At 33.8% G+C, this 24,191-nt stretch overlaps 1 protein-coding gene across 2 annotated transcripts in view; it reads right to left on the bottom strand.

Moving 5' to 3' along the window:
• The window catches only part of LOC147070026 (uncharacterized), a 259,354-nt gene that overhangs the window by 114,073 nt on the left and 121,090 nt on the right, over positions 1 to 24,191 (bottom strand). For both annotated transcript variants that reach the window (XM_085949958.1, XM_085949959.1), the window contains exon 2: positions 1,578 to 1,635. The gene's annotated coding sequence lies outside the window, so the exon portion shown is untranslated. The remainder of the gene's footprint in view (positions 1 to 1,577; positions 1,636 to 24,191) is intronic.

The following is a 24,191-nucleotide window of genomic DNA, read 5'->3' as shown; positions in this document are numbered from 1 at the left end:
ATAGGTTGAGCAAGTGGCTGACATCCATTTCTCGTAAAAAACAAAATCTGTCAATACAAACCTCCACTCTGTGGAGGCCCATATGATCCTATCAGGATCGGACATGGTCGAAAAAAAAAAAAAAAAAAAAAAAAAAATATTTTATTTATCAACACTAAATATAATGTGATTTTGATATTTTGACGCCATGAGAGCTAAATAAACGCAAGCGCAATCCATAATTCGAGAAACATGTTGTAAAATTAAATGGCATTTGTGACAAATTTATCCTCGATAGACAATTTTAGTTTCAAATTCGACCGGCTGCCAATTTACGATGGTAGATCTATAACTAAACTTGGACATAATAATATACTAATATATTTACACGAATCGTAATGACTCATTTGTTGATATTTGCCGGCCACAGACGGACAGTTCTCGTAACAGGTTGAACATGCCAGTTAATAACTATACAGTTATCTTTGGTAGATAATCTGCGGCGCCCATAGACGGACACTTTTCGACCTTTCAGATATGTGCCATGTTCAAACTGCCAGCGACCCCCCACTCCCGTGTTTTTGTAAAACTGTTGGAATTTCAACTAGCCGAAAGTTCTCGTTTGACGTTAGATGCTGGTAACGTAAAGTAGGAGTAGCTGGCGCGATTTGGCGGCAAATTTTGACAGTTCTGTCATAGTTCGTTCGTAAGAAGTATATTATTTTTGTTGCGTGTTAGTTCTTTTGCGAGATACTCATATTATATAATTACGAATATTGTGGTGTCAACTAGGTACCGCAAACAATATTTTCCACTACTTAAATGTAAATAAAAAAATAAAATGTAAACTTGATGTAAAATAAATCTAGACAAAAGAAATATGTACTTACGTAAATTTAGTATTAAGTTAATGTTATAATATGTACCAAATTAATAGATATTATTCAAAACCAATAAGTAAATTGTTTTGGTGATTGAATAAAACATATTACACAAATTTAATGTATATAACCCTGATTTAAATAAAACAATACGTATGTATTTTATCTTAATTAAATTTTATTAAAACAACAATAAGTATACTATGAATAATTTATTCAAAATAAAAGAATCTGGACATATATTTACACAAACAATAAATTGTAATCATAATAAATCTAACAAAGTAAAAATATTCGTAGATCAATCGTTCGTTCAAGTATACCCTACTTAAAACTAATTTAACACATGGCACCCCTGTGTATGATCTCGGCGAACATAACCTCCATAGTTTTTGACACTTGATCTGCCACAGACAATAACTGTACGTATATGGGCACGTCTGTTGACAGTTCGACAGATTTTAAATGGGGTAGTTAAACTGATCTGTGGTGTGTCCACTAACGTACAGTTATTGAACAGTTATTGTCTGTGCCATGTTCAAACTGCTACGAGAACTGTCCGTCTATGGGGGCCTATTATCTATAAACAGTCATACTAAATGTAGTTATTAAAAAAGTTTGTTTAAAAAAAATTCACTATATTACTCATAATATTTTAACTATCGATTTAATGGTCAAAATACTATCACTGGTCCATACAGATAGGTAGTTACTCACTTTGTATCAAGCATTCGTAGACTGTTTAAAGTAGATCCATCATTTCATATCTCCTCGTCTGAAAACAACGAAGAAAAAACAAATTAGATATTTTGAACAGGTGTCATTTTTAGTTCTTAGAAAGAGGTCCACAAATGCGTACCAAAATACATAATAATATAATGTAGTCACAGTGATGATGAATCATTAAAAATAACAAATATAGTACTGGTCTAGGACAATGATCTTTTATTCTGCAGGAGGTGAGTCAAAATTGAATCACACTTGATTTGGTCCATCCACACTTCCTCGCAGTACACCACGAGTTTTCGAACACCAGATTGTCATGCTCCTTGCGACTATAGTATGACCAGTTGTGTAGTGGCGTAGCACACTGAGTCGGCGACCCTGGATTTATTTTCCGGGCTGAAAACCTTAACTTGGAGGAAAAAATATGCATATGCCGTCTCCAGTATAATGTGCGTCTAAATGCGAAAGAAGCGATTAGTCTGTCCAACACCGAAGTGATTATGGGAAAATTCACTGCCTGTTTAACTCATTTATATGCTGTCGCTTTTTTGCCTTTTGATAACCGACGAAAATTTCGATATCTATGTTTGTAGCGCCTTTTTACAAGTAGATGTATTCATGGAAATTTAGTATTTTTTTCAGGTTACAAACGAAATGAAAAGAATAGCATAAGTATTCAAAAGTTGAAGAACTGTGAGGTAGATTTTTTGTTGCATGATTATTGAAACATCATTTATTTCATTTGAATATTATCAGACATTGCATTATCATTAGAATATGATTACATCTTGACATTTGCATGTTGCTATTAATGCATAATTTACTACATTATAACAGTGGTCGGCAATCCGGATATCAATCATGCATTTTTCCGGCCTATAATTCGTTATTCCTAATATAATGTTTGAGACTTTCACGGTTGTTTTTTATCGAAATATATTCTTGGCTTTCCACCGCGTGCACTTCTTCCTTCTATAGGAATGATGGGTTATGGTTAAAAACGTCATGGCTTCGGGCACTGTCCGCAAAATCCAATATTCCATCCGGTATCTCTGGTCGTAACGAGTGACACATTACTCTGAGCAGCGTTTGCTCTTAGCTAATCGGATTCCTTCTGGCATTCTTAGAGCGACGTTTGTATTCATACACCTACACTATACTTCATCACAACATAATGGCCTCTGCAACGATCCCGAAACGTCGAGGAAAGAAGGAAGAGGTACCTACACGCGGTGGAAACCCAGGAATCTATCACTGTAATTTGTTGTCCGTAACCAACGATGATCTTTTTATTATTATTTATTAAGGTCAACCAAAATGACCAATTATAAATGTACAGTAGAAAGAGATATTAAAAATGATTACAAGAACAGATATTAAAAAAGAATGAAAAATAAATTCTACAATAAAAACATTAAAATAGATTACCTATATAAAGAGATGTTAGGCAATATAAGAAAGAATACAACTATCAATACAGTTGTCCATTTATAATAAGTAATTTTTGAACGAACTTAATTTTGAAAGAGGCAAGAGAATAAAACAGTTCAACTCGAGCACTCTCACTCGATCCATAGTTCTTCAGAGTCGGGCCACCGGACGATAGTAACAGGGATTGTTTAGTATGACTGTCATATTTGAATGTGTAGAAGTGAAAAGATAAAATACAAGATTACACGCGGCAAGGAGGTTTATTGAATTTTTTCAATAATTATTATCTACATCATTTTTTATAAGTGTATGGAAAACCGAAAAAGAAACTTTCAATTATACTATTGTAGTTTGACAAATTGAATTTTCAACGAGACTGGACTGGAGATGGACGCTAAACCAAGAGATGTCACGGAGACTTGAAGCTTTCGAGATGTGGCTGTATAGGCGCATACTCAAAATTCCTCGGACTGACCGAGTGACAAATGTTGAAGTTCTCAATCGAATGGGGAAGGACCGAAAAGTTCTACGTAGTATTAAAACCAGAAAACTACAGTACCTCGTCCACATTATGAGAGGACAAAAATACAGCATTCCCCAACTTGTCATTCAAGGAAAGATCAATGGGAAGCGTAGCAGAGGACGGTGCCGCGTTTCGTGGTTTAAGAACCTCCGTGACAGGTACGAGTGCAGCTCCACTGAACTTTTCCGGGTAGCAGACGACAAAGATAAGATCGCCTTGATGGTGGCCGACCTCCGCTAGAGGATGGCACAATAAGAAGAAGAACGAGACTCATGGATTTTTACACAAAATCAGCGATTATAATATACTTACTCGTAGAATTTTTTCAATTATAATATTACTTTTTCAAACTATCATTTTCATCCATGAATTTTGGAGAGAATATTTTTTCTCTCAGGTGATGAACATCTTCATGCTTCAATATGATTTTTCATATTAGATTTGTCATAAGTGAGAATACATAATTCGGCCAAGGGAAATTAGTACGTACTCTACAATATTTTTACATTCGATTCATTTTACGTCTATTTCATATTTCGCCCTTAAACAATAAGCTAAATATTTTCACATTCACCATCTTCTCTAAAAAAACCTGCCGCCTTATTATTAAAACTTGAATATGGGCCATAAAGCCTAAAAATGTAGCCGATCTCTGATTTATAATTTCATTATATAAAAAAAGTTGAACTATTAAAATTGATTTAGATCCGAAAATTTGATTAACTTCTCGAAATGATGTCACGAAATCATTAGAAAGAAGTTCATTAAACTATTGTTAGTAAATATATTGATATTTAACATGTAGCAAAAAAAAAATAGTAATGGCCTTAAAAACGCTAAAAGCAAATTAAAATGTTTTACGGCCAAACAAAAAACGGTACTTGGGGGGTCCATTTCGAAAAAAATATCCGATGTTATAGTATTATAATTTATCAGTGGCGGCCAGATTGCCCTGACTTCCACTCTTATTCCACCTAGTACCTACTTACCGTGACTCGTCACTTTATACCAGTGGCGAAGGTTGGAGGTAGGCTGTTAAGATCCACCATAACTGGTGCACACTAAACTTTGTCAGTCATACGTATTTGTTTTCATTTAAATACGACTACAATTTATATAAATGGTGTTGGTTAGTTTTTAAAATTCAATTAAACCCTGTGAAAACCAAGCAATACTAGATAATAGCCAAAATATACCCGACTATCTATAAAATACATCATACATAGTTTATAGATAGAATAATATTTTTTATCTATTATAGTTTGGTTAGGCAGGGCTTAATCAATAATTTCAAAAAAATAGCCAACAATATGTGTAATATATAATGTGAATCCAACGAAAACAAATAACAATGAATGAAAAAGTGTGCACAATTTTGTCGTATCGCCCAAAATATACCAAAACTATTATGGTTTGGTTAGGCAGGGTTTAATTGATTTTTAAAAACTAACCAATACCATATTATGTAGATTGTAGTGGGTATGAGTTAAATAAAAAAATATACGTATGAATAACAAAGTTTAATGTGCACTATTTATGGCGGATCTTAACAGCCTACATCCGCCCTTCGTTACTGCTTTATTAATTCTCTATACCCAGACACTCCACGATTATGCTAACGATAAACATCTAGCATTTGATGTGACTACGAGTGAGATGATAACGATCTAATTTATCAGGACCGTCAGTGTCCTTTTGTGTCGTCCGCGCTGCGCTATATCATATTTTAGAATTGCCGCATGGCCTTGTTAAAAGCAAATATTTATTTTTATATCACAGAGGTAAGTAGGTAGGTACTCCGTCTAAATAATTTGTATTATTTTTGTTTCAGAGGGCAATATTACTGAATACCATACAATATTATGAAGTTAGTCGGAATAGCGTGTTTGTTTTGTTGTAGTAAACTAAACACAAACTCGTGAGGAATAAGAATTTCATATGAAGAATAAAATATTTAATTTTCTCACTTTGCCAAAAGGTGGATTTGGCAAAAGTTGAAAACTACCCCCTGGGCCCTGATACGTGATATGAATATTATGATGTGCGCGTATTGTGTGTTGCAGTGGCGAGGGCTAAGCCGTTAAGTTCCGACATAAATAGTAGCATGCATATTTGTTTTCATTAAACTAAGAATACAATTTTGCAGATGTTGCTGTTTAGTTTTTAAAATTCAATTAAACCCTACCTAACCAAACCATAATAATTTAGGTATGCTATGGGCGATCCAACAAAAATAATACACACCCTTTCAGTAATACACATTTGTTTTCGTTGAATCGTGAATACATATTATTATTACAGATGGTGTTGGTTAGTTTTTTTTTAAATTCATTAAGCTCTGCCTAAACTAATCCAAACCGTAATCGATAAAAATATTCTTATGTATATATAGTCTAAGATTCTTATTATACATGATTTACTGGCATAATTTTAAATATTTTAAAGTTAAACGAATCTTTTTTGACTATTACTATGGCTTGGATTATGCAGAGTTTAATAAAAGTTATCTACACATTGTAGTGTTAGTTTAATAAAAACAAATACGTTTGACTGACAAAGTTTAGTGTGCATTATTTATGTCGGATCTTAACAGTCTACCTCCACCCTTGGCAACTGGTGTGTTGTAAATAATCAATTCATGATTGATCTTTCAGATAAAATAACTATATTATTTAAAATCAATATCAAGTTCATTGCATTCGAATCGAACACTTCGAGGGTACTTTTGGTCTCACCTTTTCAATCAGGTGTCAAAAGCTTCACTTCGAAAATCTGTTTCATTTTGACAAGGCAACTAACTGTAAATCAAAAATATTAACTGTAATTAATATAACAATGAAATAACTGGTAACATTCTATTTTTATTACAAGTAGCCCATTCAAAATCACCTAACAAACACGTGGGATCGTATACCGTAACCATATTAGAGCCACTTTGGGGCTTATTTGTTACATTTTATAATAGCCGAGCCAATTAGGGACTATAAACATAATATTATTGTCTTAGAAAATTGTTGGTTATTAACCGTGTCATATCGTAAGTTATCGTGCGTGTATTTATAAAGAATGTCATATTGTCGTAGTTCTCGCGCAAGCTCGTATCTACATTTTGGACACTACAGATCTAACTTGCCCTTTGTAGACGACAATATAGAAAATCTACAGAAAAAAGGGCATCCGAGCTTACAGCAACAGAGCACGCTCGAAACAATTGAATGCATTGTCATATTATTATTTCCTGAAGAACATTACGGTAATGAGATTGGAACGGACCTGACCAGAGCCACTCCGTCACGTCTTCTTTAAACATAGCTCATGAATACATTATTTATTACATACAATAATTTATGCGGTTATTTTTAACTTGGAACAAAATTGACATACTAAAATACTAAAATACTAAAAACTGCTCTCGGTTTATGCATTTACGCTCATTTAATGTTGGTGTATTACACACATTATTGCACGTGCATAATGCGTGCTTCATTTTCGTAGTACACTCACACGTTCAAAATCCTGCTTCACCATGCGGCGTATTGAATATTGCATATCGGTATTCTATTTATTATCTGTTCTGTGACTATAACCATTTGTCGTTCCGAGCCGGGAAGTGTTCGGTACAGGGATGATTTTTAAATGGATCCGTCAGTCTGGCAGAGAGGTGCGCAATACATGATTGTTGACATTACATTATAAAAAAAAATCAGTACTTATTTATAGAAAAAAATAAAAATAGGCTTAAGGAAAAATTTATGGAAATTAGGGTTTTACAAAGCAGCGACGCGGCACTGTTTTATTTAATACTACATTACTGCTGGGGACGTAATTCCTGAGTGAGAAATATGAGATAAAATCATTGACAGTTTAAAAACTGGATCATAAGCCATGTCTTCATTCAGGAATTCTCTCGTTCGTTAGATGAACGCATCGCAGTGCATGCGTAGCCTGCGTATTGCCAGCCTCAAACCGGTTTAATAATGACCGTTTTTCGTGGAGAAAGTGCCAGCGCACGTAGCTCTATCACCGATGGATTTCTTTTCAACATCACGCAAATGTTGTCAACCGAATGATTCCGCGAAAATATTATACTAGGTATAATTTAATGCCAGATTAAAGCCGCGTTGACACGGTCCAAGTACGATCCAAGTGACAGCTTCATACTAAGTATTCCTACCCAAGCTAACTTGGACGAGTAGGATGCGGTCCAAGTAGCTTGGATAGGAATAATTAGTATGAAGATGTCTCATACGAGTGCACTTGGATGGCACTCGGTACAAGTCTACTTGGATCGTACTTGGACTGTGGCAACGCGCTTTAAGCCAAAAACACTATAATTTTTAAGGATCCAAAACGAAAATTGTTCTGAGTACTATTAATAATATATTTTTTTATTAAAATCAGCATTATAAAAAATATGACAACACTGGTTCACGTGAAAAATTGAAAACTATTTGACGCACAAATGTAGACAGTTGGTGCTTGTGACTCGGTGTTTAAACCAGAATTAAAAAGTTAAAATGAAGTATAAGATGAAGTGATCAAAAAATAATGTATAGAGCGCGAGTGAAATTAATATAAAATAAGTAAAAACGAGTGTCGGGTAATTTCTGAGATACGAGGTTGCGAACTCAAATAAAATCTGTTATATCCTGCTATGTGTACTAAAACTAACTACTAATTGACACTGCTAGTGAAGGTGATGTGATGCCGGTAACGTGTTTTTATCTGTTATCGTAAATGTCAATAATAACATGTCGTTATTTTCCCAGACATTGTAAGACTGATTGAAACTAATGGGATATAACTGTCTTTAAAAGAATCGATAAGGAGTTATTGAAACATTAATTTTGAATAGGTATTTAAAAAGTTTCTATAGAAAATGTACTGACAATTTTTATTCTTTCTTCAGAAGTATATAATTATATTATATTATCGCTTGTCAGTACATATCAATAGGGTTATTTTGCTGACAAAAGGGTATCGAATCATAGTACCGATACCAAAATGCCATTAATATGTAAACGTAAAAATGCGGTAGGTTTCTGAAAACCAATAATCATGATAAATTTATAGTTATATGGGATGGGTATTTAACAAAAGTCGAGTTTTAAAAGATTAATATTTAGTAAGTAAATATAATTGTGAAGAAAGCATTAGTCTTATCTCACCCCATTTAATGATATACCTACTATGTATTTTGTTATGCATTTAAAAGATAGTTCGTATTACTGATCACACTGAGAGTGCTGGATGTTTTTGAAATATCAAATCAACAACACAAACATGGACCCTCCAAACCAACCCGCGCTGCACCACACTCGGTCTTAATCGAACGTATCACGAGAGATGTGAAGCATCAGCAGTTGTTTACGCATAGGAATGTCTCAGGAGCAGATATCTAAGTCTTGGGTATCGCCACGCTCTCAAATGAGATTTGACTGAGTTTACTGAATGACGTAATTTAATAAAACGTGCAATGCGAGAAAAAGGCACGGAGACTTAACAAAAATAAATGAATTTAATGAGAGTATATAAGATACAAAAAATAAAGCTAAAACAATACGGACAATGAAAGAGATATTTTATAAATCGCAATTCCCAATGAATACGACGAAATATTCATCAGAATCACATACGCCTTGCGCTACAAAGAATTTTCCAGGGTTTTTCAAATTAGAAATACCCGATGCGGGTAGACGAATGGTTTTCAATGATGAATCTTTCTCAGCCGGCACAAATTTGCTTTGACTAGTATCAAGTAGAGTAGTTTGCGTGCCAAAGTCCTTAAAGAAACCTTGATAGTCTTAAAGGCATATAGGGAAATAATGGGATTTATTTAAAAATACCAAAAATCGCTAAAAATACACGGATGCCCTTTATATTAGACGGAATCCTGGAGTTCCGCAGAATACCATTTGGAGAATATTACTGTACAACATTACACTTACCTTAACCTTAGCGATAGGTTAGGGGCTCTCCAAGCATCATGGCCTGGGGGCCCACTTCAGGTTTGGGGGCCGTGTACTCAATACTCTTACGTCTTAATAATCTATTTCTTGTACCCACTTCAAACTGAATCAATATAATTGTATCGACATTGAATTTCCGAAGCAGCCATTGTATCATTGTATGTCAGTTTATAGATATACCAAAATATAGGCTAATAATTCAATTCATCTCACTTACGATCTCAATATAAAAATAAATAATTAAGACCTCGACCTTGTTGTTGCCCTGAATTCATTGATCCGTCAATTTGATAGTATAATATTGAATCATTTTTGTTTCGTCTGAGTTTTATCAGACATTGATGATTATTGATTAGTCTCCGCTGTTTGTTTGTCAATCATCATTTCAACTGTAAACATGACATTTTCAAACTAATCCCGTTATACTGCGAAAAAATCAAATTCAGAACACTTTTAATTACCTTTAACCCGGATTAACTATAGCGTCTAAATCATGGGACGGCAACCTTTTGGCAACAGCCGGTGCGTCTATGGCCATATTATTATAAACCGATTTTGATGTATAAAAGATAACTATACAGCTATCTAATATTTGAGATTTTCACGGTTGTTTTTTAACGCAATAGATTCATGTATTTCTAACGTTTATATGTAAGCATACGATAAATTTATTTGGATAAAGCCATGAATTGTACCCAGACAGCCTAAAATAAAGGAGTTTATTCAAAAATTTCGTTTGCACTCGCTTCACCATAAGGTCGTATTTAAACTGATGTGGGGTTCAAACAATCGACCCATTCTCAAACCGGCTTCGAAGGAATGATATAGAATTAATACATTAACATCATATTGTGAGAGGCAGCATTAGTTGTTACAAACTAGTACATCGATGGGATCAACCATTATGAATGTGCACCAACGTGTTATCGGTATTTAGATGGTCCACAATTATTAAAATTGTCATTCGGCGTCCCTGAGTATTGGTTGCGGCATCCCAAGGCACCGCAGCACACAGTATCAATACCACTGGAATACAATACAAGTAAATATGGATATTCTGATGATTCTTCAGTACCGCAGTACCGCAGAGCACTGGGTGATCTGTCCGCGTGCTGCGTCCAGCATCCCAGCTGTAACATTAACTATTGTTTCTTATCTAAATATGTTTAGAAGATCTTCAATAAACATCTTATATCAAATGAAAATGTAATATTGTTTGATTTTTTTATGTTAATATACTTATCTCCATCTCATATTATATTTTGACTTAATATACTAATGTGACTAATTATTGTATTCGTACTCCTCAACACGGTTACTACATACATATATAGATTATACACAGTGTAACAGAAAAGGCAATATATATAAGTAAATGTTATAAATATTTAACTATATTTGAAGTTATAATAAATGAAAAGTAGTATTCCCAGTTCGTTCCTGATTATTTTCGAATGCCATAAACAGTGTTTTTCAAAAACCATTAGAGTCACTATTCCATGCACAGAAATTAAGTTTTGCAGCCCTTGTAATACGGGTGATATTCGGGAATCCATTATAACTAAGGAATTATACCTACAAGGAAATATTATAAGATGATAATTTGTAATATCTTCTTTTATGGTACAGTTTTAAAATAGCATTTGTATGGAAACTACTCATCTAAGTAATATATCAATGCATTGATGACGTCGTCAAGAGTGTACAAAAAAAATTAGGCGCAACCCTTGCATGAACACGACAACAGATGAACAAGGAATACGACAAAGAAGAATAAAATAAAATATATTGACTGGTTTGCTAATCTACTCGATGGTCTAGTCTAGATATAGTATTATCACCAACCAAATGTCTTGTCATAATATTATTAATATCGATTGATAATCCTACCTAATATATTTCAATCATTTTTTTTCTAACCGGTAAATACATAAATTATAATAATGTATTACGTGTAAGTAGTCCACACTCTCTGTTCTCCTTACAAAACAACAAACATTTCGGATCAATTCAATTGATTCAAGATCAACCGGTCTTTAGAATGAGTCACGAATCTTGATTACTATGAGACTATTCAGTTTGTAGGTATAAAAAAGTCGCCCAACACAAAATCCATGATGTTAACTCGGTATTGACACATTTTAAATCAAACATTACAGTGTAATAATATACCCAATAGGTGCAAGCCATAATTTCATCACCTTACTATTAAGACATCGGAAGTCCGATATTATGGAAAAATTAAGTTTGTTTGACAAAATTTAAGAACGTACTTCAGTGAAACGGCAAATAATTTTCAACAGTAGGTGCGACGAAATTTCTCAAAATGCCATCTCCCGTGATTAGGGAATCCAATCCCGAGCCAAAGTTCTGATCCCGGGATTTCGGGATTACAATTTGACAATCCCGGGATCCCGGGACTGGCCCCGGGATTGGCATTTTTTCCATTGTTAATATAAAAATTTTATATTCACAAATAACATTGATAAAATCGGTCAAAAATAAATCTAGTATAATTTATACTATTTAAGACATTTATTGTTAAAATTGTATCTACGTTCAATCTTGGAAAAACATAAGTTTAATGGAGTTAATAATATTGTAATATAAATAATAATGTGAATTTAATATGAGATTGCTGTTTCTGATAGTAAAGGCATAATGAATGGATTAGCGAGATTTAAAATAGTAAAGCAAATAATCATGGCGTACTTATGGCCTTTCCGCTTCATAAATCTAATTAGTCAGCCAAATATGAAACTGCCGTAAAACGTATGAGATCATGGTGGAATTGCGTTGTTAAAAGTGCGAAGCATTGTTTTTTACCAATCTTTCTCATTTTTAGTAATTTATATAAAAAAATAAAATGAATCGGCAACTTACACATGGGTATAAATCAAACTTCATTCAAACTCAATTTATTTCTAATGTAGTAATTTTTTATTATAAGAATTTTTTCTTTTATATTTTTGCTTTTATTTTATGTTCCATAAAAATTGATAAAAAAATCAATCCCGAAATCCCGGGATTATGTTTATCAATCCCGGGATTCATAAGTATCGAAAATAGCTCAGGATCCCGGGATCCCGGGATTCGGGATCCCGGGATTGGAATCCCTACCCGTGATGTGTACTCCCAGGTACTTGAAGTTGTTGACGCTCTCGATGTTTTATCCGTCGCTAATCAGAGGGAAATCTGGATCAGGACAGGTGCTATTACACAAGACGTTGGTTTTCTTCGCGTGGATTTTCAAACCAACGAGAGAGGAGTTGTTATGAAACCTGTCGATTGTCTCTTGAATTACCTCGATTGAGTTGTCGAATAGGACAGCGTCATCGGCGTATTCCAGGTCGCATAGCTTCAAACTTACTTTCAACAAAGGAAAATTTATCAGCTTTCAAAAAGATTGCGACGTTTAATGGGAGGTTTTAGAGCATGGGTGGCCAACCTGCGGCCCGCTGGGTATTAACTTGTGGCTCGTAGAGCAGTGAGAAAATAAAAATAATATTAAATGCTGCCGCTAGATGTGCTAATTTCGCAAATTGAGATTCGATATTGGCTCAAGATTTTAAAAACCACGGTGTGGTTTTTGCTGCATTTGCAACGCCATTCTCCGTAGACGTGAATTTATTACCGGGAAATTTACACATGAAACATTGTGAAATAAGTTTCGATGAACAGTTAAAAGAGAAATTCCACCAGGTTGGTTTGGAAGAGTTTTACAAAACATATTTGGACAAGGAGAAATATCCTGCATTTTACAAACATGCTCTAATAATGACTTCGCTATTTGGAAACACTTACACTTGTGAACAGCTTTTTATTCGGATGAAGCATATCAAATCCCGAGTGAGAACACGAAACACTGATGTGCATTTGGAAAACTGTTTGCGTGTAAGAACAACCTCACCCGATATCGATATTGATGCACTTAGTTCTGTCACACAAAATCGAACTTATCACTAAAATTTATTATTTTTATATTACCTATTTTGTTTAATTTTTATTATTTAAAAAAAGTCTAATCTAATAAATTTGTTTGATTTTCATTTTTGTTTTATTTTATTAATATATAATATATATTTCTTTTTTGTTTTGTATAATAAAAAAAATCGGTTTTGCGGCCCGGTAGGAAATCTCATTTTTAGAATCTGGCCCGGCTGATGAAAAGGTTGGCCACCCATGTTTTAGAGTACATATTGCTCCTGCACCGCACTTTTGGCACAGCTGGATAAGACGCCTAACGTTAGATATACTATCACCAAGCGGGCGATGGTTAAAAAATGAATACAATAAAATTATATCAATAAAAAAAAATTATAAACTCCCCCGAGCTTCTAGAGCAGGAGGGGGGCAAACTGCGACCCGCGGGCCGCATGTGGCCCGCCGGGTATTTGCGGCCCGCCATCATTAATTGTACCTACTTCTGATTACGAATAACTTTTTTATATTTTTTTTAAAAAATATTGACAATAGATTAAAATTTAAAGAATTTGTTGTTTCGTAAATGTTTTATCTCAGTACGCCTTCCTTGCGTCTCGTCTCACACTATGTAACCACTATTTTCTACGTTGATCATCTTGACACATTTAAATACTTTTAACTCCGCGTTGCAAGGAAAAAAAATATATGCTTATGATATGGTAAAAAGTTTGAATGGATTTCAAATAAAACTCAAGTTATTCCTTCGACAAATATCGAATAACAACGTGGACCACTTTCCAACTTTGAAGTTGCTGAATATACCAGAATATAAATTTGAAGAATATGGTAAAATTATTAAAGCTCTGAATGACGATTGTTCACAAAGATTTGGTGACTTCCTAAAAATGGAGACAAGTTTAGCAATAGTACGCGATCCATTTTCAATAGATATTGATAGTGTACCGACAGAACTACAACTTGCGATTATTGATCTGCAGTGTGACACTGATTTAAGAGAATTGCATCGTCGTGAAGAAATCTCCAAATTTTACAATGCCCTTAATTCTGACAAATTCGACCAACTTAAAGATTATGCAAGAAAAATGTTCGTTGTTTTTGGATCAACCTATATATTATGTGAACAAACATTTTCGATCGTGAACCTCAATAAAAATTCTTTACGATCAAATATCTCCAATGCCCATTTACAAGCAGTTTTGAGAATACCAACTACAAAATTAGCACCTGAATTTAATAAAAGGTAAATGTACTTACAACAATTTCATTCTTCTCATTAATTTTTTCGTGATAATAAAAAGTGTATATCTAAAAATGGTATTTTACTTGCGGCCCGCCGCTCATTTTGAATTCTTGAATTTGGCCCTCCATCCAAAAAGTTTGCCCCCCTGTTCTAGAGCAAATATATGAACATTACTGTTGACACATAATATTTTTTTGATATCTCGCACCACCTCTGTGACCAGACGGGTAAAGGTCCTGTTATTTACATAGCCTATTATACTATATTGTTCAACGTTTGGTAACTTTTCCTTGAATAATACAATCAACAAAATTAACATAACAACAAAAATATAAATCTTCGAATTGTTTAGACAAATTAATAAAATCTCCATTATTTTTCTTTGCCACGGAGTTATTGAAAAGAAAACAAACTTTGAAAAACTTTTTTAATTATTTTATTCACTGTAAGTAAACAATACTCAAGAAACAGTTTGAGATACTAACCCTTCGTTCGTCAAGGATTTCGGATGTTTTTAACCCTTTAAATTTTTATTACGTAAGGATATATCGGGTTCCAAAATATAAAACCACTAAGGCCAACAATAATTATTTATCGTGCATATTTGGTAGTCGTTGTGTATGCAGACACGAATGCGTATTACTGCAATTATTTGTGCATTTTATTTGCAACACTTTCTCCACATAAGATATGACAGTATTTCAGAGAATATCATTATGTAAATGTAATATAATAATGTAGGACCTACATATACATACCTACACTAACCGCCCATCCTTTATTTAACAGGACTTTCGTTTTTGATCGTGATGATATATTAATTTTATTCAGAAAACCCTTGTTCTTACTTAGATTTAGGTTAGAAAGTTTATAGATTATAGGTGAAAACACACTATGATAAAAAATACATATAATTATTTGGATCGGCCAATTATGGTTGCCCTTATTCCTTTCTTCCCACATACCTCAAAACCCTAATTATTATTGTCGCAAGATCAAGGTCATAAGTCGACCGTGATTGGATTACATGCGGTTACTTCAAGACAACACAAACACGCCCTCCAAACCAAACCCGCCCCGCACCACGATCGTATCACGAGGCACTACGTTTGATGTGAAGCATCTGTGCGGTTGTTTACGCCAGGTAATATCCCAGGAGCAGTTACCCGAGACTGAGGTCGCCACGCTCTCAAGTGAGCTTTGACTGAGTTGACTGATTTCACTCTAATGCAAAGTGCCGGGGAGAGAAAAGGGACAAGGAAACTATCAAAAAAGTAAGGAATTTAATAGATATAATAAAAAAACGAAGCTAATCATATGGACAGCAAAAATTATGTAAAGAGATCTTCACACCCGCAGTAAGACGCTGCAAATTTTTAAAATGCAAGATGATGACATGCCTAACCATCCGTTTACCAGTGCGTGAGTGCGTGAACACCGAACCAGCTCCAGCGCGCTAGCCCTCTCAGCATAAAATTATTTATTTTTAAAATTATCAATGGTTTTGTTGACTCGCCAAACCTACTCGAAAGGGTGGGTTTCCATTGTCCATCAAGATTTACGCGAAACCAAACTTTGTACCATATCAGTCGTAGCGGTTCTAATTATGCACACAGCTCCTTTATTCGGCACTCTTGTTTAAATTATAATATGTATTTCTCCACCGTTGATCCTTTTAATAATTCACCTTTTTCATTTAAATCTCCAAAATTTTGTATAAATAGATATATAATGTATTTACTTATACATAATTATATATTTATATTCTTTTATTTTTATGTTACTTTTTTATTTTTCTTTTTTATCTTTTGCATATCATTAAAAAAAAAAACCTTGTTATCTCAAAAGAAACTAAATTCAAAAGCACGCATCTATGATCATATATATATATATATATATACATGTTATCCAAGACACGAATAATTATGTTTTGTTTAGTGGTTGGCATTTCATTCGAGTTACGTACTAAGTTATATTTTAATTACACCAGCAAATTTGATCCACAACCTTCGATAGAAGATGACACATGACGAAGACGAATGTTAAATTTTTAAAAGTATTAAGTATATAATTAAACATTTGAACTCTAGATATCGTTAAAAAAATCACGAAACCTGGATACAAAACCGTTCTGAAACCAAGCCTAATAAATCCATTTTGTGCAAAATGTTCTATGACAGTGGTGGCGAAATTTTGGCACCCGAGATGATTTATCAAGGCACGCGTTTGAAGAGAAAAATATACCTATAATAATAATAATAAATGACAGATCGTATTGTATAAAAAATAGCAGAATAATCTTCTAGAATAAGCATTACGTTGAATGCAAAGATATAATTGCACAGGTCGTATATACGCATTTGTTGTGATGAACTCATTTTAGACCAGCGCTCGAAATGGAAAATTTTACGAACCGGAGCGCTCGATAATTTTATGAAAATATTAACGTTGTTATCTAATTGTATATTATGTATTTTATAAAAATAAGTCTATTAGATTTTTTTATTATATGACATATCTAGCTCAGCCGGTCAAAATAATATTTCCACGAGACGGAGCGATAATTTTGGAGATTTTATGAACCGGAACGGCGCTCCGGTGCGTTCCGGTCCATATCGAGCCCTGTTTTAGACGTATATTAAAGTGACACTGACAGCTCGCGCAGATCGCCGCCATATTAAGTTTGGTGCGCATTCCTGTACGCATCTTCGTGACGAATGCATTTTTTATAGTTTTCTTATTTGGCCGATAAACCGCTTACTGCGTTGAATGCGGTTCAAAAGTGTGTGAATACGGCAGTAAAACATCATCATTTTGTAGAATTATTAAAAAATATTTTTCCCCGTGAAAAACTGCTCGGCACTTCAGACAGTTGAAAAATAATATTTGGGAAATTGTGGCACGCGTACTTAAAAAGATCCCCCAACCCTGTTCTATGAGAATAAAATCACGTGAGTAAGCTGAAAATGTAAAACTATTATTTTCAGCAAAAAATACCTACCCCTTATTATTTTTTTTTACAAAATCGCCTTGAGATGTCTGTTTATGGCGTATTACAATTTTAGGTATTTATAAAAGGTTCCTTATAAGATATACCGGTGAACCTTTCATCTTTTCTCAATCTTGTCAGGTTTAGTACCGTAGAATGTACAAAACTGTTGACGAAGTAATAGCTTTGTGGAATAATGGGTCAATACAACGAGATTTTTTAGAAAATTATATCACACAATGATATAGGTACCTAAGATGTGAAATATTTCTTGTAAATTTTGTAAAATTATTGTCATTCGTGCACTTTTATGCGTGTTATAGCATTTTCGGCAGTAGATTGAATTTAATTGACGTGAAAGAACAAAATCCGTCACAACCGATTCGAAAATAGTGCAAAACTGCGCAACGGGCTGTCCAACCTCGTCGCCCCAATACTGCTTTAAACCTATACTGATTTTAAAAATCTAACGTGTCTTATCGCGGACGTCACATAGTTTAGTTAGTCCGTATTGTTTTAGCTTTGTTTTTAGGTTATATTATATTATGTAAATAAATTACAATAACTAAATTTATATTTGTTAATTCTCCTTGTTCCAATCTCCCATGGGCACTTTTTTAGCACATTTGTGTATGAGGCAACCTCTGGACTGCGGGGTGGGTTAGTTTGGAGGGGACTATTAGGTAGTCAGCCTCAAACTACCAACCCTTCCGTTGATAGCCGAGCGCGGTACAAATTGCACCGCTGAGATCAGGATAAATCTAACATTTTTTTAGAACACTTACTACACACAATTACTTGACAAAGTAGATACGTCGGATTTTTTTGTTTGTATTTGCGGATTTAGCAGATACGAGCGATAGAATAATTGAGTGAAGTTTGCCACGTCAACTTAAATCTATCCACAACTCCTGATGAAGGCTACTCTAAACCGAGTTTAATTATGTATCTCGGTCCTGTGCTTGCCAACTTGCAACTTTTGTGATGTTTTCTACCTCCTGGATACCACTAGAATTGTCCAACGATTGTTCTTTCTTACTGGCAAATCTACAGCATATTTCCGTTGAAGGTTTATATAATTTTATCTATCAATCACTTTGCATATGTAGCGATGGGTGGAGGTAGGCTGTTAAGACTCGAGATAAATAGTGCACACTCAACTTTGTCAGTCATACGTATTTGTTTTCATTGAACTAAAAATCCAATTAGCATATGGTGCTGCTTAGTTTTTAAAATTCAATTAAACCCTGCCTAAACCAAACTATAATAGTTTAGGTATGCTATGGGCGATTCGACCAAAATAGTGTATACTTTTTTAGCCATACTTATTTATTTTTGTTGTAATTAGAATACATATTACGGTGTTGGTTTGTTTTTTAAAATTCATTTAGCCCTGACTATGCTAAGCCATAATCGATAAAAAATATTCTTCTGTCTATAAAATATTTAAAATTATGTATTGTTAAATAGGATAATTTTAGATATTTTATAGACAGACAAATATTTTTTTACTATTATTTATTATGGCTTGACTTACGCATGGTTTCATTGAATTTTAAAAACTAACCAACACTATTTGCAAATTGTAGTCTTAGTTCAATGAAAACAAATAAATGTACCTATGTCTGACAAAGTTTAGCGTGCACTATTAATGTCGGATCTCCACAACCTACTTCCACCCTTCACCACTGCTTGTTTAGGCTCATTGGAGTAGAGATTTTTTTCCAACGTCTTGATTAGAATATCGCTATGATCCAAATAGCTCTGATTTACTCTAAATAGCATCTATAATGATTACTATTTTTAAAATTCATAATTATTTTAATGGCAGTACTCAAAATGCTTCTTGTTTGCTCTTTAACTTCCTCTGTTGCACAATCAATTGACCTCAATCTATATTAAACATATTTAAATTGCCTTTCTAATGTCTTATCTCGTTCCATAAAAATATTATCATTATATTAGTTAGGTTATGTTAAAATCCTTTATGCAGTCATCAAATGTTTAAAATAAATATAAAAGATAATAAGAATAAGGCTTCAAAATTATATAAAATATATTATCTACAACGTTTAAGGAATGTTCAGGCTAATGCTTTGAAAATACCATAAAATTTCTATTTTGACCTTCGTTGGGCATGTGGGCCCTTCAAAGGCATTTAGCGTACCTACAAATTAATAATGTTATAGTGTCATAATATAGAAAGAAAGAAAACCTGAAAACCGGGAATGGGACGACTGGCCCCCGGACAATTGGACGCCGCACTGTCGTAGACACGTTTAGACACGTGTAGACGAGGTATTTTAATCAGTTTCTATCTACTACTTAGTAGTTTGAATTCATTTTACTCTTAACATAATGTATTCTTTATCGCGGATTGAGAATTACCATGCCTAAGGCTTTATATAAAATAAAAAACTCTTTTGTCGTTGGAACTTAAACATATGCACGATGAAATCATTGTTTACGTCTGCATATTTACATTCTCACCAACTATTAAATCATAATATAATCATTGAAACATAAATAATAATATTGAATATTGTTTTTTAAAGTACCTATAAGTCTATTTATTTTCGAATTTTGTGGCGTCCAGTTGTCCGGTGCCAAATCGTCCTAGACCCTGAAAACCTGTATAACATACATAATAATATAAAAAAATACCCTTACTTATATTAAAATAAAAAATGTAATTTTGTAAGTCGATTAAAATTATTATTTTTAATAGAAAGTAAGTAGTACAATAAATCATTTAAAAATTATTTTAATCACGATCGATTCGGACAGCGATTATAATAATAATTGTTATTACGACAATGCATTTTAAATAGTCCGCTTTTTAAGGTGGTACATTCGCATTGCCGACGTGCGTCGTAACATTCGATTGTGTTTCTTCATATGGAACAAAATTACACGAACCGACATCGCTCATTATTCATAATCATGTAACAACCCAAATTCAAGAGTACGTGATGAAATTTATAATTACTCCAATGAGGACAGATTAATTGATTACTTTTATCATAGTATGATTGCAATTATTGTATCATTTACGTGGTAGAAATTAACTATTAATTATTACAATAAAAATTTTTGTTCAGAAAATTATGACGCATGTTGGGGTTGTGATCGATAATAATTCTCGAGAAATAATGAGAAATCTTTATCTCGAGTTGTTTTTGTTTAAATATAATCGAGAAATTTATATTACCTATCCACTGCTAATTTCCGCAAGTGTTAACTGCGTATTTCATCGGCCCAGTAGCCTTCAGGTCCCTAAGGCCCGTTTCAGACGGGACACCAGTGTCGCGCTCGATATAATATAGGAGGCCTTTGTATTCGAATAAAGAGGCCTTTGTATTATGTTTATGAACGCCCAGAGCTGATGAGTCAACGCATAATTTCGCGTTATAAATTAGAACAGAAAACTGGCTGCGGTAATAAAAACAAGTGTACCGACGGTTTGCGAATGTAGCGGCCGACGGAAAAGTGTACCGGGCACGCGTTGACTCATTAGCTCTGGGGCGTTCATAAACATAATACAAAGGCCCCTTTATTCGAATACAAAGGCCTCCTTTATTAATACGAGCGCGACATCGGTGTCCCGTTGAAACGGGCCTAAGTTTACATGTTTATTACTCCTTAGCACTGGATGACATCGAGTTGGGATCCAGTCCGTTTCCATTTAACGCTTTTAACAAACTCTATTGTATAGCATTTGGCTATCCCATTATCCTATTATTCTATTGATTGTTCGTACTATAATAAATCAAGTGGAAAACCACGCATACCTGAATATGATAAGGCAAATTTTATTGTGATCTCGTAAAAACTAAATGAGTATTCAAATCCCACTATGAGGGAAACTTTTTCGATTGGCAACTCAGAAGAGCTAAAAAATTGAGAGCTTACTGTTATGGTTTTATTTTAAGAGAAAAAAAATCACGTGAAACCAAAAACCCATTCCTGAATTCTCGAGAATAAACCATGAATTATCATTTTTTGTGCATATCCAATATGTCAAATGAACTGATTGATTTTCTTTAATTACAGAATATATGATTAAATTACAAAACATTTAAATCGATCAACTATAAATAATTTAAACTATTTTTTTTATTCAGCGAATAATTCACACGATTTGAGAATGTAACATTCCTTATCAGTGACGTCCCGTGGGGGTAGGCAGATTAAGCGTCGCTTGTGGGCGGCAGTTACTCGAAGGGCGGCAAATAGAGAAGAATCATTTGGTAAATATATAAATAGCTACCTAAGCTTAGTAATAATGAAAAGTTCTGCTCACTGATTGGAAAAAAAAATTATTGATCAGTATAAAAGGTTTAACAGAACTGTTTTTTTTTGTCGAGTTCGCGATGACTAGTTTACTTCCGTTGCCCTTTGACGTCCATAGTGATGAGAAACGACACCGTGTACGGATGATACAAAATACTGTAAGTATAAAAAAATGGTGCGACATTTTGCCGCTGCCCAGGGGTGGCAGTTTGTCCAGGGACGTCACTGTTCCTTATATATAATATAACTACTAGAAAAAAATCTTTTATCAAATTATTAGCAAATCCATGTATCTACGTTATAACTTAAATTTAGAGAGTTCGTGAGACCGGTTATTAACTAAGGTAACTGACAATATGATTTAAAACACAAAAGCCTAGGGCCAAAATTAACGTAATTTGTGAAGTGCTTCAAAAATGTAACAATCACTAGTCAATTTCGAAGCAATTATATAGGGCGTACATGGCTCAACTGGTAAAGCATATTGGCGCGAATTCAGTGGATGCGGGTTCGAGACCAGCTTGTATATTATATTTAGGGTGTTTTCAAATTATGCATGAAATTTAATTTATACCTATATAATATGAAGCCCTTAGTTTCAAAAGCCCCTAAAACGATTTTAGGTAGTTGTGAGAAAAATGATAAAAACGATTTTAGGTAGTTTTGATATTAAATCTGTGAATTTTATGTACCTACTTATTTATTTTTTAATTTGTTACATTCTAAAGAGTATTTTGTCTTTCCATTTTAGGGGTATTTGAAAACCACACCCAACTATTTTAGCGGGTTTTGAAATTTACCCCAATTTTTGATCATACGTATTGACGGTTTTTGGCGTTTTTTAAAGTTCAATCTTTGGTCATCATATAGGTAACAAAAATATCCATCTAAATACATATCTAACTCAAAATTTTTCAAAAATCGTTTTAGGGGCTTTAGAAACTAGGCGTTTCATATACCTACTACAACACTACTGTTTGACTGTCTGACGTGCCGAACAGTTTTTCATGGATAAAAAATAGTTTGTAAGTGTTATATTAAAAATGATGATATTCTAGATACTACTCACAGAACATAGCATACCATATTATGCTGTATTACTTTTTTCAATTACGCCAAACATTTCACGCCGTGGGTCCCAGGTTCGAATCCTGGGTCTGGCAAGTACACATATTGTTTTTCAATTTGTGTGTGCCAGGGTATGGACCTAATAGGATGAGCAAATGGCTGACATCCATTTCTCGTAAAAAACAAAATCTGTTAATACAAACCTCTACTCGGTGGAGACCTATATGATCCTATTAGGATCGGACATGGTCGAAAAAAAAATACATTTCGGTCCACCAGTTTTGAAACTGTCTGCCAAAATTACTACTACTAGCTCCTTCAAGTTTTTGTTTCTTATTTGGTGCAGCCATTTTTTTATTGGGTAGAAATGAAATTGTTTTTTAATGTATTAATTAGTTTGGTTCGTTACGCACATATTGACAGTAGAATTGCTCCGATCATAATAGGCATTCTCTCACTACAGTGGTATCAAACATCGTTAATTGATCAAACTCAGAGGATCTCCTGCCACCTGATGAGGTTGGTGCGATAATATTATATGTGACACATTAAGCCTAAGGACTAACCTATGCAATTATATATTTATACTAAACGTAATGTTTATTCTTGAAGAGCATTTGCCTGCTATTTTTTATACAATGCGATCTGTCATTTATTATTAATATAGGAATTTTTCCTCTTTAAACGCGTGCCATGCAAAATCATCTCGCGTGCCATAGGTTCGCCACCCCTGACCTAGTTCATAGAAAAATAGTGGGTTTACTAAATGAGATACTTAATTAACAATGTTCTTCTAATAGGGGTTCCAAAAACTTAAACGAGAAACATTACTCATTAGTTACTATCAATAATTAAATATAGATCAGTGATATAATATATCTCGTAACGAAAAGAGTACATATATGTGTATATATGAAGGTTCTAAGAATAAGATAACGAAATCTAAAACTCGCTAATGGGCATTTTAAGAGCATCCTGTTTTCGTTCCGGATTCAGAGGTTCACGGTGAACAGTGGAGTAGCATTTAGAGAGATCTCTTGCAATAATTTGGAAATTGGATTCTGTAGTATTTTCAAGACAAGTAAGCAATCGTAGCACTAGTTATATTGGTAAAATAACGCACTTGCAACCATGGCCCCCATATCCT

This window comes from Rhyacophila brunnea, unplaced genomic scaffold, assembly GCF_057557595.1.
Source record: "Rhyacophila brunnea isolate RB1 unplaced genomic scaffold, BYU_Rbru_1.0 scaffold_22, whole genome shotgun sequence".
In the NCBI taxonomy this organism is placed as follows: domain Eukaryota; kingdom Metazoa; phylum Arthropoda; class Insecta; order Trichoptera; family Rhyacophilidae; genus Rhyacophila; species Rhyacophila brunnea.
Note: the sequence above shows the minus strand (reverse complement) of the source record. Positions and strands in the feature narration are given on the sequence as shown.